This window comes from Dendropsophus ebraccatus, chromosome 1 (genome assembly GCF_027789765.1).
Source record: "Dendropsophus ebraccatus isolate aDenEbr1 chromosome 1, aDenEbr1.pat, whole genome shotgun sequence".
Classification (NCBI taxonomy): Eukaryota; Metazoa; Chordata; class Amphibia; order Anura; family Hylidae; genus Dendropsophus; species Dendropsophus ebraccatus.
The window spans coordinates 109,348,878-109,364,332 of record NC_091454.1 but is presented as its reverse complement, the minus strand read 5'-3'; positions in this window follow the sequence as shown (position 1 = coordinate 109,364,332).

The window sequence follows — 15,455 nt, the reverse complement described above, 5'->3', positions numbered from 1 at the left end:
CCACCATTACCCCCTAAATGCCATGATAAATAGCAATTGCGACATTTAAGTGTGTCAGTAACAGGAGCAGTTTCTGTCAATGACCAATCAGCACCCCCACAGTCTGCAGGGTGCAGATTGGTTTTTGCCCTCTGCTTAAATCTGTGTTGTCTGATTGGTCATCTACTCCTAGAGTCTGCTTCTGCATAGCTCTGACCAGTATCAGCAATCTAATGATTGCCTATTAAAGTCACCTAGGGGGGCTCAAAAGTGTAAGAAAAACTCTCTTAATAAAAGTTAAAATCTTCCTCCTTTTCTGCTTATGCCAGTCACAGATCGGGAAATTGATAATTTAATAGTTTGGTCAATTACCCATGCGATAATTCCAAATATGTTTTTTTGTTTGTTTTTTTAAATTTTTTTTTTTGGGGGGGGGCTATTGGAACTTTTACTATGGGAATTTATTAAAATCTTTTATTATTTTTTTTATCAAGTCAATTCTGATCTATGCAATGTTAAAGTACTGCTATGGCATTACACAGAGATCAATGGAATCAGTGCCATCAGTGTACTGCTAGTAGAGTCTGACTGAGCCTGGCTCTATTAGCAGACAGACCTTGGAAGCAACAGAGTGTAGGTATAGACCTCCGTCTGTGAAGTGACTTATTGGCACCCCGCAGTGACATTGGGGTGCTAACCAGTCACTTGACAGGTGCGGCACCTGTCAATTATCCATATTGATGCCATGATCACATTACATTACAGCATTGAAAGGGTTAAATGACTACCACCAGCAAGATCGCTGGTGAAAGTCATTAGCAGTGAGGGTCTGTTACATATAGTAGCTGGTAGGTGGGAGGGGTAAATGCAGCAGCATCTGCAGTTAATGTTTTTTTTGCAATTGGAGGACAGTTGAGTATCTGGTGTTTGGACCCATACAAACAGAAAAAACAAGCAAACTCCATGTGAATGCTGTCCTAGGTGAGATTCAAACCCAGGACCCCAACACTCCAAGGCAACAGTGCTAACCACTGAGCTACCTTCTCCAAGTAACCTTCAGAAAACATACAATCCAGATATAAACACAGTACTTATTAACCTGCATGCTGCTCTGTGACTTTTATTATTTCCACACAAATATTACCATTGGGGTATAATTTCCCTTTAGCTAAGTCATGCAGTTCTTTCTTCTCTTAAGAGCATCTCGCATTGCTAATTAGTACTTAACAATGTCACCATGCACAGTAAATGTATGGTTTTGACATGAATGCAGTTAAATTGCTTTTCTAATTACCAATGTAAAGTTGGAATAAGTACACATTTTATCCTGTCATTTCAATATTGAAATCTAGTCTGTTGGAGTTTCATTTACAAAGCCAGCAGTGCGTGTATCCCAACTAACAATCATAGGAAAGCCACATATTCATTAAGACTCTATCTGGCTATCCAGCTGTGCCATTCCTTTCACATCTATCACTTCACAGGCATGAGTCACAGATGCAAGATGTTCAGTGGGGTGCTCTTTTAAAAAATGGCTGAAAGACACTAGAAAGTGATTACCGACGACTCACTGTGCATTGATTTACACAGAGCTTCTTCCAGAATTCTGCTACTTCTAATGGCTTAAAGAAAAGAATGGAAGAAAGAACAAATCACATTCTTGAACAGAATAAAAAAGCTCCACGGTTGCATTTTCTCTAAATCTTTAGTGTCAAGGTTACCAGTCTGCAAATGCACATTGTCATTGGTCAAGTCAAACAAGGTAAAATGTTCAGCATGTTAGACGAATTGGCTCAGATTTATCAATTGGACACGTTTTTGTCTTGGACAGATAGCAACCAATCGCAGTCCAAGCTGAGCTGTCATTGGTTGCTATGGGTCCAATTTATGTAATTTATGCAACAAGATAAAATTCATCTTGGTTACAAGTTTACTGTGGTGTCTTGATTAAAACAACTATATGTTTTTATTTTGTTTCTACACAACCCCATTCCTGAGATATAGGGATTTCCTCATTAGGGCCAGTTCACACGGAGTAAAACTGGCGGAATTCCGTGGCAGAACTCTCCACCGTGGAATCCCGCCAGCCTCTGTGTCATACAGGCAGTCTCTGCGCAGAAGAATTAACATGTCAATTCTTCCAAGCAGAGATGCGCGGAGAGAGGAGGAGCATTAGCCCTCCCACAGATTGCCTGTAGGACATGGAGGCTGGCAGAATTCCGCGGCGGAGCTGACACCAATGCCGGCAGAGAGCACGGCTGACCTAAGGGGGGGACAAACCAACAGCGTCCATGGCAACTGGCCATGTTCCCACCCCGGGCATATCACCTGCATATACTTGTTGTTTGGCTGACTAGCAGTCCAGCAGCCAGTCAGCCCTGAGTCTGTGTAAGGAAGTTGAGGTCCCTGCCTGTAGTCTGTTGTCCATCCTTGCCTGCAATAGAGCCTCTTTAGAGTGGGACTAGGCTAGCGTTGTATCCTGATTGCGTATTACCTGTTTTCCTGATTCTGGCTTGACTTTCTGACTATTCCCCTGACTTCCGATTCTGTACTGCAACAACCAATAGATACCAACCCGGATAGTTGACTCTGCAATTATTGTTTGTTTTGTTTTGTCATGTCCCTGTCTTAGTCTTCCACTTGCATCAGCATACCGACCAGTCTTTAGGTTGAGGCTAGCCTGCTAAGGAGCCGAACACTCGAGGAGGTAGGAACAGTTGAGTGGGTGCCAGAGTAAGGGCTTTACTTGTCCTATGTCTCTGGGTCCTAGCCTGACACTGGGTTTGCATGCATTATACAGAGGGATCTGTTATAGGATAGGTATGATATCTATAGGCCTCCAAAGCAAATGACTATATGTACATGAAATTAACAAAAATATAAGGTAGAGGAAACCATTATGGTTTACACATTTTAAAGGGAACCAATTAGCACAATTGTTCTCATATAGTTCTCAGCTGCACAGTATATATTTACTGTGCAGCTTCCCGAGGCTACCAGCCACGTCTGCAGCAGTAACTTAAAGGGAATCTGTCAGCTCCCGGGCCCTACCTAAGATGCTGACATTGTGTGGTAGTTGGCAGTTCCCTTGTGAGCATGTTACCGTTTGATAATTTGTCTGTGCAGTGGATTATGCACAATCTCTGGTCTCCTACTGTAATGAAGAGTCAAACGGTTGTTGTTTGTACCACACTCTCGCACACCTCACCACTCGTTCCTCCTCCCTCTTTTCAGTTGACAGCCAGTGTCTCTGATTGCAGATCAGTCCTCTGTAGGCAGTTTATATCTGAAAGGAAAGAAACACTCAGATATAGTTGAATCTCAGAGCCCAAGAGTGTTGGAGCTGTGGTCTAGGGGTAAGTCACCTGTCTAGAGACCACAAGCAGTTCTTTCTTTGGTTCAAATCCCTTGATGGAAATGAAATATAACCCTTTATTTTTTTCTCATTATTGTATCATTTTAAAGGACAAGTGCCATGAAAAACTTTTTCCCAGTAATTGAAGCACATTACAAAGTTATATAACTCTGTAATATGCTTCAATCACCTATCTGCCTCCCTTCCCTGTCTTTCCCCCCTCCACCCCCCACCAGGAAGTGTCCTAACTCACACAGACCTGATTACTGTTGTCACTGTCACCTTCTCTCAGCTCCTTCTCCTGTTACACTAGCCTTCCCCCTCCCCTGCCTTGTCAGGTGACTCAGCTTGCTTAGCTCCCATTGGCTGAACAACTGCAAGCCATCACTTGGACTGGGGATGCCTCCTGCTGATGACCTCCTGCCTCCTGCCTCCTGCTAATGACTCATCCTCACAAGAAGGAGCTGGCTGGTGACGGTGATGGCAGTCATCAGGTCTGTGTGAGTTAGGACACTTCCTGGTGGGGGGTGGAGGGGGGAAAAGACAGGGAAGGGAGGCAGATAGTTGATTGAAGCATATTACAGAGTTATATAACTTTTTAATGTGCTTCAATTACTGGGAAAAAGTTTTTCATGGCACTTGTCCTTTAAGGCTATGTTCCAACAAAGTATTTTTGGTCAGTATTTTGGTCAGTATTTTGCAACCAGAGCCAGGAGTGGATTCAAAACACAGAAAGGCTGTTGAAATTGAGTGGATGACTGTCATTTAATGGTAAATAACGACCATTATTTCAAAACCATGGCTGTTATTTTAAAATAATGGCGGCCATTAGCTAAATTTCAACAGAGATTTGAAACAAGGAATGAACTGCTGGCAGGTCTGTAGACAAGTGAGTTACCCCTAGACCACAGCTCCAACACATTTGGGTTCCGAGATTGAACTGAGTGTTTTTTACAGACATAAACTGTCTACAGAGGACTGATCTGCAATCAGAGATACTGTCTGACAGGTGAGCGAGTGGAAGGATGGGCGAGCATTGATTATTTATGAAGAAGAGGGAGGAGGAAGGAGTGGTGAGGTGTGCTAGAGTGTGGCACAGACAACTCTTTTTTGACACTTCATTACAGTAGGAGACCAGAGACTGTGCTTAACCCACAGGCGGTGCGTACCGTGAGCTGCACAGTAGCTCTTTATGGTGCCGGAGGGATCCATGTCAGCACAATCGTGCTGACTGGTTCCCTTTAACCCTTTAAGGACATGGCCCATTTTCGTTTTTACGTTTTCGGTTTTTCCTCCTTGTGTTTAAAAGGTCATAGCACTTGCATTTTTCCACCTAGAAACCCACATGACCCCTTATTTTTTGCTTCACTAATTGTACTTTGCAATTACAGGCTGAATTTTTTCATAAAGTACACTGCGAAACCAGAAAAAAATTCAAAGTGTGGTGAAATTGAAAAAAAAAACGCATTTCTTTTATTTGGGGGAAATGTGTTTTTACGCCATTCGCCCTGTGGTAAAACTGACTTGTTATGCATGTTCCTCAAGTCGTTACGATTAAAACGATATATAACATGTATAACTTATATTGTATCTGATGGCCTGTAAAAAATTCAAACCGTTGTTAACCAATATACGTGCCTTAAAATCGCTCCAGGTGTAATTTTTTGCGCCATGATGTGATCTTTCTATCGGTACCTTGATTGCGCATATACGACTTTTTGATCGCTTTATATTACATTTTTTCTGGATTTGATGCGACCAAAAATGCGCAATTTTGCACTTTGGGATTTTTTTCCGCTGACGCCGTTTACCGTACGAGATCAGGAATGTGATTAATTAATAGTTCGGGCGATTACGCACGCGGCGATAGCAAACATGTTTATTTATTTATTTATTTGTTTACTTTTATTTAAAACCTGGGAAAAGGGGGGTGATTCAGACTTTTATTAGGGGAGGGGGCTTTTTACTATTAACAACACTTTTTTTTTTTTTTTTTACACATATACTAGAAGCCCCCCTGGGGGACTTCTAGTATATACACTTGGATCTCTCATTGAGATCTCTGCAGCATAGATATGCTGCAGAGATCCATGAGATCGGCACTCGTTTGCTTTCGGCTGCTGCAGCCGAAAACGAACGAGTGCAGAGCCGAGGACGGCGCCATCTTGGACGCGTCCCCGGCCGGCATCAGTAACGGAGATCGCTCCTCCGGGACAAGGTCCCGGAGGAGCGATCTCCCCCACTAGACACCAGGGAAACGTTGCCTCCGGTAATCGGAGGCAGCTGTCAACTTTGACAGCTGCCTCCGATTAGCTAATTAGCGGGCACGGCGATCAGACCGTGCCCGCTAATAGCAGCGGTCCCGGGCTACTCGCAGCACCCGGGATCGCAGCACTTCAAAGCGGGGCCGCCGCGCGGCCCCGCTTTGAAGTGCAAGTGAGGACATATGATGTACGCATACGTCCTATGTCCTTAAGAGGTTAATATGTAAAAAGCCTAAATAAGAAGAACAAGAACAAGGGGACTCAATCTGAGGTTAGTGGGGAAAGGTCAGAAGCAAAATGAGAAAATATTACTTAACTAAAAGAGTTGTAGATGCTTGGAACACACTTCCAGCAGATATGGTAGGTAAATCTACAATAACAGAATTGAAACATGTCGTAAATAAACATATATTTATCCTAAGATAATAATAAAGGAAATAAACTAAGGGCAGACTAGATGGACCAGGTGGTCTTTTTCTGATGACAAGCTCCTGTATCTATGAGTCTGCAACCCCTTCAAACAGCTCCGTAAAACAGAACTACTACTGCGTAGGGGGCTAACTACCAGGAGGGATTACCTAAAAGGGGATGCCAAAGATGGGAAGATATTATCTACTGGTGGCTAACTACCAGGAGAGATTACCAACATGGGGATGCCTACATGGAGAATACTAAATACTGTGAGCTTATTAGTGTGGGTTTTACTGATGGGAGTATAATCTACAGGGGGATCCCTACATGGGAATACAACCTACTGCTGGGATGGGATTACCTAAACAGAATAAATCTACCTACCAGGGTGACTAGCTACAGGGGGATATTAAATATTGGGGAATATTATAGATGAATGCATGGGGGGGCTCACTGCTATATGAGGGCACAGAGGAGCCTAACTACTATATGGAGCACAGAGTGGTCTAACTACTCTATTGGAGAACACAGAGTTGTCTAACTACTATATGAAGACAGAGGGACCTAACTACTGTATGGAGGCACAGAGGGGTCTTGACTACAATATGGAAGCACAGAGAAAGTCTAATTACTAATTGGGGCCTTAGGTACCCCAGTTCAACACTGGTTAAAATATACCAATACTTTGCTAGGCCATTTTCAGTCAAGCATATTATGGATGCATTTGTGTTTTTATTACAGCTGCAAGTCTCAGCCCAAGCACAGGTCTAATAATTATGATTATCTATCATTAGGTCATTAGACCCATTTGGGACTGTGCCTGTATTATGCTCATTTGAAACCAGCCTTAGGAGTAAATTTGCAATACACTACAAGAACACTAGTGCTTCTTTGCCCCAAGTTGCATGGGGAATAAAATATAAATTTCCCAAAATTGGCACTGAGGATCAAGATAAGAAGATTATTATGCCCTACAGGGATGTAACGTCACGTTAGAGACTTCTAACCTGCTGTTAGTTTCCCTTTAACTCCAGTAAAATCAAAATTTCCCATGTGAATTGCTTGAAGTAAATGTACTTTTCCTGTCTTTCTAACTACCACAGTCCAACACTGATTACAATATTCTAATACTTTGCTAGGCCATTTTCAGGCAAACATATTCTGTATGCATTTTTGAGCCGAACTAATGAGCTAATGAGCCGAACTAAAAGCATTATGGTTACCTATCATTGGGTCATTAGACTCACTTGGGACTTTGCCTGTATTATGTGCCTGTATTATGCTCATTTGAATCCAGCCTTAGGAGGTAAAAGTGCAATGCATTACAAGAACAGTAGTGCTTTTTTAAGGGCTGGGCTGGTGAAAGACAAGTGGGAATTTTAATCTTACAAGCCTGAAAGTGTAACTATCATTTGGTCATATCAGAAGTTTGTATCTGCAATGGTCCAAGACCTCTGCTGATTGTTAGAGTGAGGGAGGGGGCACAAGTATGTGGCTGCGCATGCTGTGCCTCTTCTTCTCCTCTTACAGCAGATATAATGATGGTGTACCAAACTTTTGTCAATCCTGTACACTCATACCTCCCAACCGTCCCGGATCCAGCGGGACAGTCCCAGTTTTAGGGTCTTGTCCTGCTGTCCCGGAACGGCCCCCATGTGTCCCGCTGTCCCCCACCCCGGCCTCGGCGTTGGCACCGGCAGCTGCATCTGCCGGGTGCAGAGTGCGGCCCTTACACTGTGAGCGCTCCTAATGAGCGCTCACAGCGACACCTACTGGCCGGGCGTATGCCCCCCCTAACGCTGAGGAGGTAATGCACAGGCTTTCTCTTCCTGCCCCGCGGCGCCAACACTCCTCTCCTGATTGGCACAGATGATGTGAGAAGAGTGCAGGCGCCATGGAGCTGGACAGGCATGACCCGGTAAGCCCCGCCCCTGCGCCCACCGCAGCGCTAACTATCCAGCAGAGTACACAAGGCCAGAGGAGGAGAGACGCCATGGACAACTGGAAATATGGTAAGTACAACGGGTCAGTCTCTTACCATATTTCTAGTTGTCCATGGCGTCTCTCCTCCTCTGGCCCTGTGTACTCTGCTGGTTAGTTAGCGCTGCGTTGGGCACCGGGGACGGGGCTTACCGGGATGAGGGCGGGGCTTACCGGGTCATACTGTTGGCAACTATGGAAGCCTGCACAAGAAGCTCGACGAGATGAGGTACTAAGGGGCATACTAAGAAGGTATTATGGGGCATACTAAGGGGGTACTAAGGGGCATACTAAGGGGGTACTAAGGGGCATACTATGGGGGTACTAAGAAGGTACTAAGGGGCATACTAAGGGGGTACTAAGAGGCATACTAAGAAGGTACTAAGGGGCATACTAAGGGGGTACTAAAAGGCATACTAAGGGGGTACTAAGAGGCATACTAAGAAGGTACTAAGGGGTATACTAAGGGGTTACTAAAGGGCATACTAAGGAGGTACTAAGGGGATACTAAAGGACATACTAAGGGGCATACTAAGGGGGGTATTAAGAAGGTAAAAAGGGGGTACTAAAGGGCATACTGAGGGGCATACTAATGGGGTACTAAAGGGCATACTAAGGGGGTACTAAGGGGCATACTAAGGGGGTACTAAAGGGCATACTAAGGGGGTACTAAGGGGATACTAAAGGGCATACCAAGGGGTAACTAAAGGACATACTAAGGGGTATACTAAAGGGCATACTAAGGGGGTACTAAAGGGCATACTAAAGGGGGTACTAAGGGGCATACTAAAGGGGGTACTAAAGGACATACTAATGGGTATACTAAAGGGCATACTAAGGGGGTACTAAGGGGCATTCTAAGGGGGTACTAAAGGACATACTAAGGGGTATACTAAAGGGCATACTAAGGGGGTACTAAAGGGCATACTAAGGGGGTACTAAGGGGCATACTAAGGGGGTACTAAAGGGCATACTAAGGGGGTACTAAGGGCATACTAAGTGGGTACTAAAGGGCATACTAAGGGGGTACTAAGGGGCATACTAACGGGGTACTTAGAAGGTAAAAAGGGGGGTACTAAAGGGCATACTGAGGGGGTACTAAGAGGATACTAAGGGGCATACTAAGGGCATACTAAAGGGGTACTAAGGGCATACTAAAGGGATACTAAGAGGCATACAACATAGGGCCATACTATATACCATGAGGGGGCTAAAAAGAAAGGGTTATATTATGTGGGGGCTACAAAGGGGGCTATACTATGTGCTTTTGGGGGGCTCCTGCACAGGAATGGGCCCTATACTATATAGGGGCTGCTACGGGGGAGGGCTTTACTCTATGGGGACTGCTGCACAGGGGGAGGGGAAAGATGGCAAGAAACACAAAACTGAAGCAGAGAAGACGTCCCCTGTGAGTCACCGAATACCGGCAATACAATCACCTATAAGGTCTGCAGGTGTACAGTCTCATCTACCGCTATATGATCACTGCTGAGGGAGAGTACTGCTCTGTGTATAGTGGATGTTATGTAGTAATAGTATAAGGGGGGTATAACATCACTATGTGGTGAAGATCTGGTGATAATATATGTTTCTTATGTAATGATAATAGGTGATGCGGTTATGAGGGGCGTGGCTATGTGGGTGGGGCACATTGCCGTGACTGTCCCTCTTTCCTCTGCACAAAAGTTGGGAGGTATGGGTATACTGGCAGTCCCATAGACTACCTTTGTAAGTATATACCGCTTATTATACCTCTGCAGAGTAAAGATGAAGGGGCACAGCGTGTGTAACTGTGTGCTGCTTTATTCTAATGATCAGCAGGGGTCTCAGTACCCATATCACCACTGATCCAAACTACTGACATGTCACTATGACATGTCAGAAACTCTACACTTAAAGTTTTTATCAATAATTTTTGCATCATTTGCAGAATTATGATACTGTAGCTGATGAGTTTTTTTCTCATTCAGATGTAAAACTTGTCTTTATAATCTTATTCTTTATGATATTGGAGAGGTGAGCAAGGCAGTGATCAGAATTAAAATGAATTTCTTTCGCAAACTTATTGTGAAAATAAAACATTCTCAAAGTACAATTAATGAAGAAAATGAGGAAAACTAACAGCAGGCAACTGTTATTACTTGTAGGTGGTGTGATGTCGATTGCACTTGTATTCTTTTCATGTCGACTGATTATGCCATTTTGGAGTTATAGATGAAAAATCCAACAAGTAAATACAGAAAGAATACTTAAATGGCGTTCATGGCAACCGAGGACGCCGCGGGTCTCACGTCACTAGTAGCCAGCCGGCCGTGCAGCTGAGCGGCATTGCACTCAGGTTGAGTGACAGATCGCTCTGCCACTCAGCCTGTAGTGCCTCAGCTGCAATGTGGCTGGATTCAGGAGGCCAGACCAATGAGCTTTTGGTCCGGGCTACTGATCCAGTATAAAGTATAGTGGAAGCCAGCATCTCATTGCTGGCTATTAGTGTATACTAGTCCCAGCTCCCCTGCTCCTTTCCCAGCGTTCTCTGTCCTCCTACCCTTGCTATAGTTCTGCCCATTCTGACCTCTTGCCTGAGCTCTGACTATCCGCTCTGTTTCGGATTTTGTACTACGTTGCCCGTTTGGTTCTGACTTGGCTAGCTGACTATCCTCCATTGTCTTTGTTTGTCTGTCTTCGTTTTGTGTTGCACTTACTAAGTGTAGGGAACGACTCTGTGGTTGTCCGCGGCCGTTTAGGGCCATCCGTGGCAAGTAGACAGGGACATTGGTTGGGTCGAGCTCTAGGGCCTCACTGTCTCATACTGTTCCTTGTCTCCCTGACCTTGACAGTATGTTTGTTCTTTTAACCCTTTCCCGCATGAGGACATAACTGTACGTCCTCGCACGGGTGCGGGCGTTCAGAGCGGGGCCGCGCGGCGACCCCGCTCTGAACCGCGGCAGTCCCGGGTGCCGCTTGTAGCCCGGGACCGCTGATATTAGCGGGCACGGTCCAATCGCCGTGCCCGCTAATACATTAATCAGATGCCAAACATGTCAAACATGACAGCTGCGTCCGATTACCAGATTCAGCTTATCCCTGGTGTCTAGTGGTGGAGATCGCTCCCCCGTGAAGTTATCCCGGAGGAGCGATCTCCGTGTGTGCTGCCGGTCGGGGACCGCTCCAAGATGGCACCATCCCCGGCTCGGGGGGGGGGGGCTTCTAGTATAAGTGTAAGGCCCCCTTCTCACGTCCGGAAAAACCACCCGGATTTCCTATCAGGAAATCCGGACGGATTTCCGGACGCATAGACTTTCATTGGACACGGACACCCTTCCGGATTTTTCCGGAAGGGTGTCTGTTCCGGAAAATAGGACCGGATTTTTTTTAGAACCGGTCCTATTTTCGTCCCAAAATCCGGCCAGGACGCCCCTATAGAAGTCTATGGGAGTGCCCGCCCCCCCCCCCCCCTGCGGCCACTCGCCACTGTTGACAGGTCATGATGGGAATTGTACTTCTGCAGCCTGTGGCCATCCAGGTTGCAGAAGTACAACTCCCACCATGTCCTGCTGACAGACCATGATGGGAGTTGTACTTCTGCAGCCTGTGGCCATCCAGGTTGCAGAAGCAGGGGCGGTCTTGGCATTTCTGGGGCCCCAAGCGAAGTTATGTCTGGGCCCCCCCTCGACACGCATTCCAAAACAATAGACCGCTGTGTGTTGCCCCCAGTAGTATATACCCCTTGTGCGCTACCGCCAGTAATATATACTCCTATAGACCCCTGTGTGCTCCCCCTCCCATATAGTATATAACACAATAAAACAAACACTTATACTCACCTGGGTCCGGGCGTCTCCTCTTCTCTTCACTCTTGTGGCTGCAGGAAGGTTTTTTTTTCCTGCGATCACAAGAGGCCGCACTCCCCCTGTCCTGGCGCCGATGCTCCAGTGATGTCACTGGAGCGCCGGCACCACAAGGACAAAGCTGCCACTTGTGACCGCAGGGAAAACCCTTCCTGCGGCCGCAAGAGTGACTGACAGGAAGGGAGCCAATGTCTCCTGCCCTGTCAGTACTGCTGCATGTAACTATGAGCGCTCATTACGAGTGCTCATAGTTACAGTTCAGATGGCAGCAGCGAGCGGGGCAGCGGCCCTGTCCAGCGGTCTTGAGCACAAAAGCAGGGCGTGGGGGCCCCCCTGGATGCTGGGGGCCCCAAGTGATCGCTTGGGGTGCTTGGTGCCAAAGACCGCCACTGTGCAGAAGTACAACTCCCACCATGCCCCTGCTGACAAGTCATGATGGGAGTTGTACTTCTGCAGCCTGTGGTCATCCAGGTTGCAGAAGTACAACTCCCACCATGCCCTGCTGACAAGTCATGATGGGAGTTGTACTTCTGTAGCCATCCAGGTTGCAGAAGTATAACTCCCATCATGTCCTGCAACCTGGGTGACCACAGACTGCAGAAGTACAACTTCCATCATGACCTGTCAGCCGGGCATGATGGGAGTTGTACTTCTGCAAGCTGTGACCATCCAGTTTGCAGAAATACATCTCTGATCGTGTCCTATTTTTCTTCTGATCAGGAAATCCTGAAGGTTTTTCCTGATGGTTTCCTGAAGGTAAAAACGGATTACTGTCAGAAAATCCTGATACTATCCTGATGACATTTAAGGCCTCCTGATCAGGATTTCCTGACAGTAAAAACTGACACGGACGTGTGAATGGGCCTAAAAGTTAAAAAAAAAAAAGTGTTGTTGTCAATAAAAAGCCCCCTCCCCTAATAAAAGTCAGAATCACCCCCCTTTTCCCAGGTTATAAATAAAAGTAAATAAATAAACAAACATGTTTGCTATCGCCGCGTGCGTAATCGCCCGATCTATTAATTAATCACATTACTGATCTCGCACGGTAAACTGCGTCAGCGCAAAAAAATCCCAAAGTGCAAAATTGCGCATTTTTGGTCGCATCAAATCCAGAAAAAATGTAATAAAAAGCAATTTAAAAGTCGTATATGCGCAATCAAGGTATCAATAGAAAGTAAACATCATGACGCAAAAAATGACACCTCACACAGCCCCATAGACCAAAGGATTAAAGCGTTATAAGCCTGGGAATGGAGCAATTTTAAGGAACGTATATTTGTTAACAATGGTTTGAATTTTTTACAGGCCATCAGATACAATATAAGTTATACATGTTATATATCGTTTTAATCGTAACGACTTGAGGAATATGCATAACAAGTCAGCTTTACCCCAGGGCGAATGGCGTAAAAACACATTTCCCCCAAATAAAAGAAATGGGGTTTTTTTTTTCAATTTCACCACACTTTGAATTTTTTTCTGGTTTCGCAGTATACTTTATGCAAAAATTCAGCCTGTCATTGCAAAGTACAATTAGTGATGCAAAAAATAAGGGCTCATGTGGGTCTCTAGGTGGAACAAGGAGGAACAAACGAAAACGCAAAAACTAAAATTAGCCTGGTCCCGAAGGGGTTAAGTGGTTAAATAGGCTTAGAAAAACACTGTTTAGCAGCTTAATGGCGCTAAATTGTAATTGTGTACTACACAGCCTAGGTGTGGTGCTGTTTTTGCAAGAAAGTACCTGTCTTACTAATCCTGGATATCCCATGTCAAGGCCCATCTCACGTTCAGGTCATCTCCAGGGACGCCGCCACAATTACCTGCTTTGTAACCTCTACCCACCATATCCCCTCTGGCCCAGCTTGGCGATTACAAGCAACACCAGTCTACTAATACTATATATGTAGCCACGGGGCCCAAACAATTAAAAATTTGTAAAAAATATCCTTGATCATCTGTGTGTACCTCACATCCTGCGATATACCGATAGAACACAAACACTGGGGATAATATCCAAGAGCATTCCCTTAAGTCTAGAGACTTGAATACAGCTAAATAGAGCATTATAGACGCATCGGCCATACCATCACTAACCGGGGGCTATTATCCAACCCAATTTTAGTGACCATCTGACTAGCCGCACATCAGATACAACTGACCCATCCAATCCCTGAGGAACCCAGCTTTACAGACTGGGAGAAACGCATCGGATAAGGACAGATGGTCAAATGACAGTCAGCCCGCCATTGCATTGACTGTACTCCAAATGAACAATTATTTTGGCTGCAGCATTAATTTAGGCTGTAGCATATAGCTCGGTGACCAAGATCTTTATCAGATTACATATTTTATGGTCTACTTTGATCTATTTTATACTAATCTAGTACCCTACACTTACAGTGTGGAATTTATGTTGTTATCTTTACCCCACAGAGGTAGGGTTAATCCCGCCTGGCAAAGGGGATGCCCACACCAGGCGGTCTGGTTTAGCTATAGGCAGGGACTGAGTAGGGTGACATTCCAACCATATACAACACCTTACAGAACATTCCCAGGTCAGAGATTCTACATCTCTTTAACACTTGTTTATCCACTTACTGCGCAAACTTTTTAATTACAAATCAATAAAAGTTATATTTTATCCTTTTATAACAGTCAACCACGGTTGTCGTGTTAATTGTTTGTTGTGTAGCCTAGGTGTGGTGCTGTTTTTGCAAGAAAGTAGCTGTTCTTTGTTTCTAATCCTGGATATCCATTTAACTATTTTATGGGGGGTTTTTAAATAAAAAAAATATAAGGGGAAGAGGAGGGGTGAGGGAGGAGTTATGATACTAAAGAGTATCTAATAGCTGGTTAGAAGTCTCAAACCTGCTATTTTTCCATAGTGCACATGACACGGAGGATGAAGGTAATTTTCTTACCTTCATCCTCTATGTTATTTTCGGGAAATTTATACTTTACTCACTATTCACATAAGGTGGTTGCAATGGTCTTACCCTCCCTGTAGTAATAAGCGCCAGAGTGATGTCACTGCAGAGCGCCCACACAATATTTATTAGAATGAGTGGGGCGGATCAGTGTACGGAGGGTGGTAGTCTCTAGTTTAGCCATGTGTCCATCTATTTTAGATACTTATGGAATTTTTGCTAGATATGCCATAAATGTCTGACAGTTAGATGTCACTTCTGGAAAGTAGATTTCCCCTGACTATAACATGTTGCATCTTTTGCATAGATCACACCTTTTAAAATACATCTGAGGGAAAATGTTGCAATATTGTGACTGATTTGTAGTTTTTCTTTGTTTGTTTGGTTTGTTTTTTTACGGTAATGCATACTCCTTTCACTATCATTACTTCTGCAATATTATACAGCCTTTATCTAGCTACAAGCATCAGTGTCCTTTTGGTACTTTAATGGCCACAGATTATACAGAAATAACAGGGATGAAGAGCAGCCTGTAATGGCCAAAGCAGATTAGTCAGTATGGCTGAAATCCTCCCGGAAATGGGCAAGGATTAAATGATCTGCTCATAAAACATGGATTTGTTTCTGAGCACTATGTTATTGCTAGCTAGTTACATCCTAGAAGTCAGTGACATGTGACAAAACAACTCAGCAA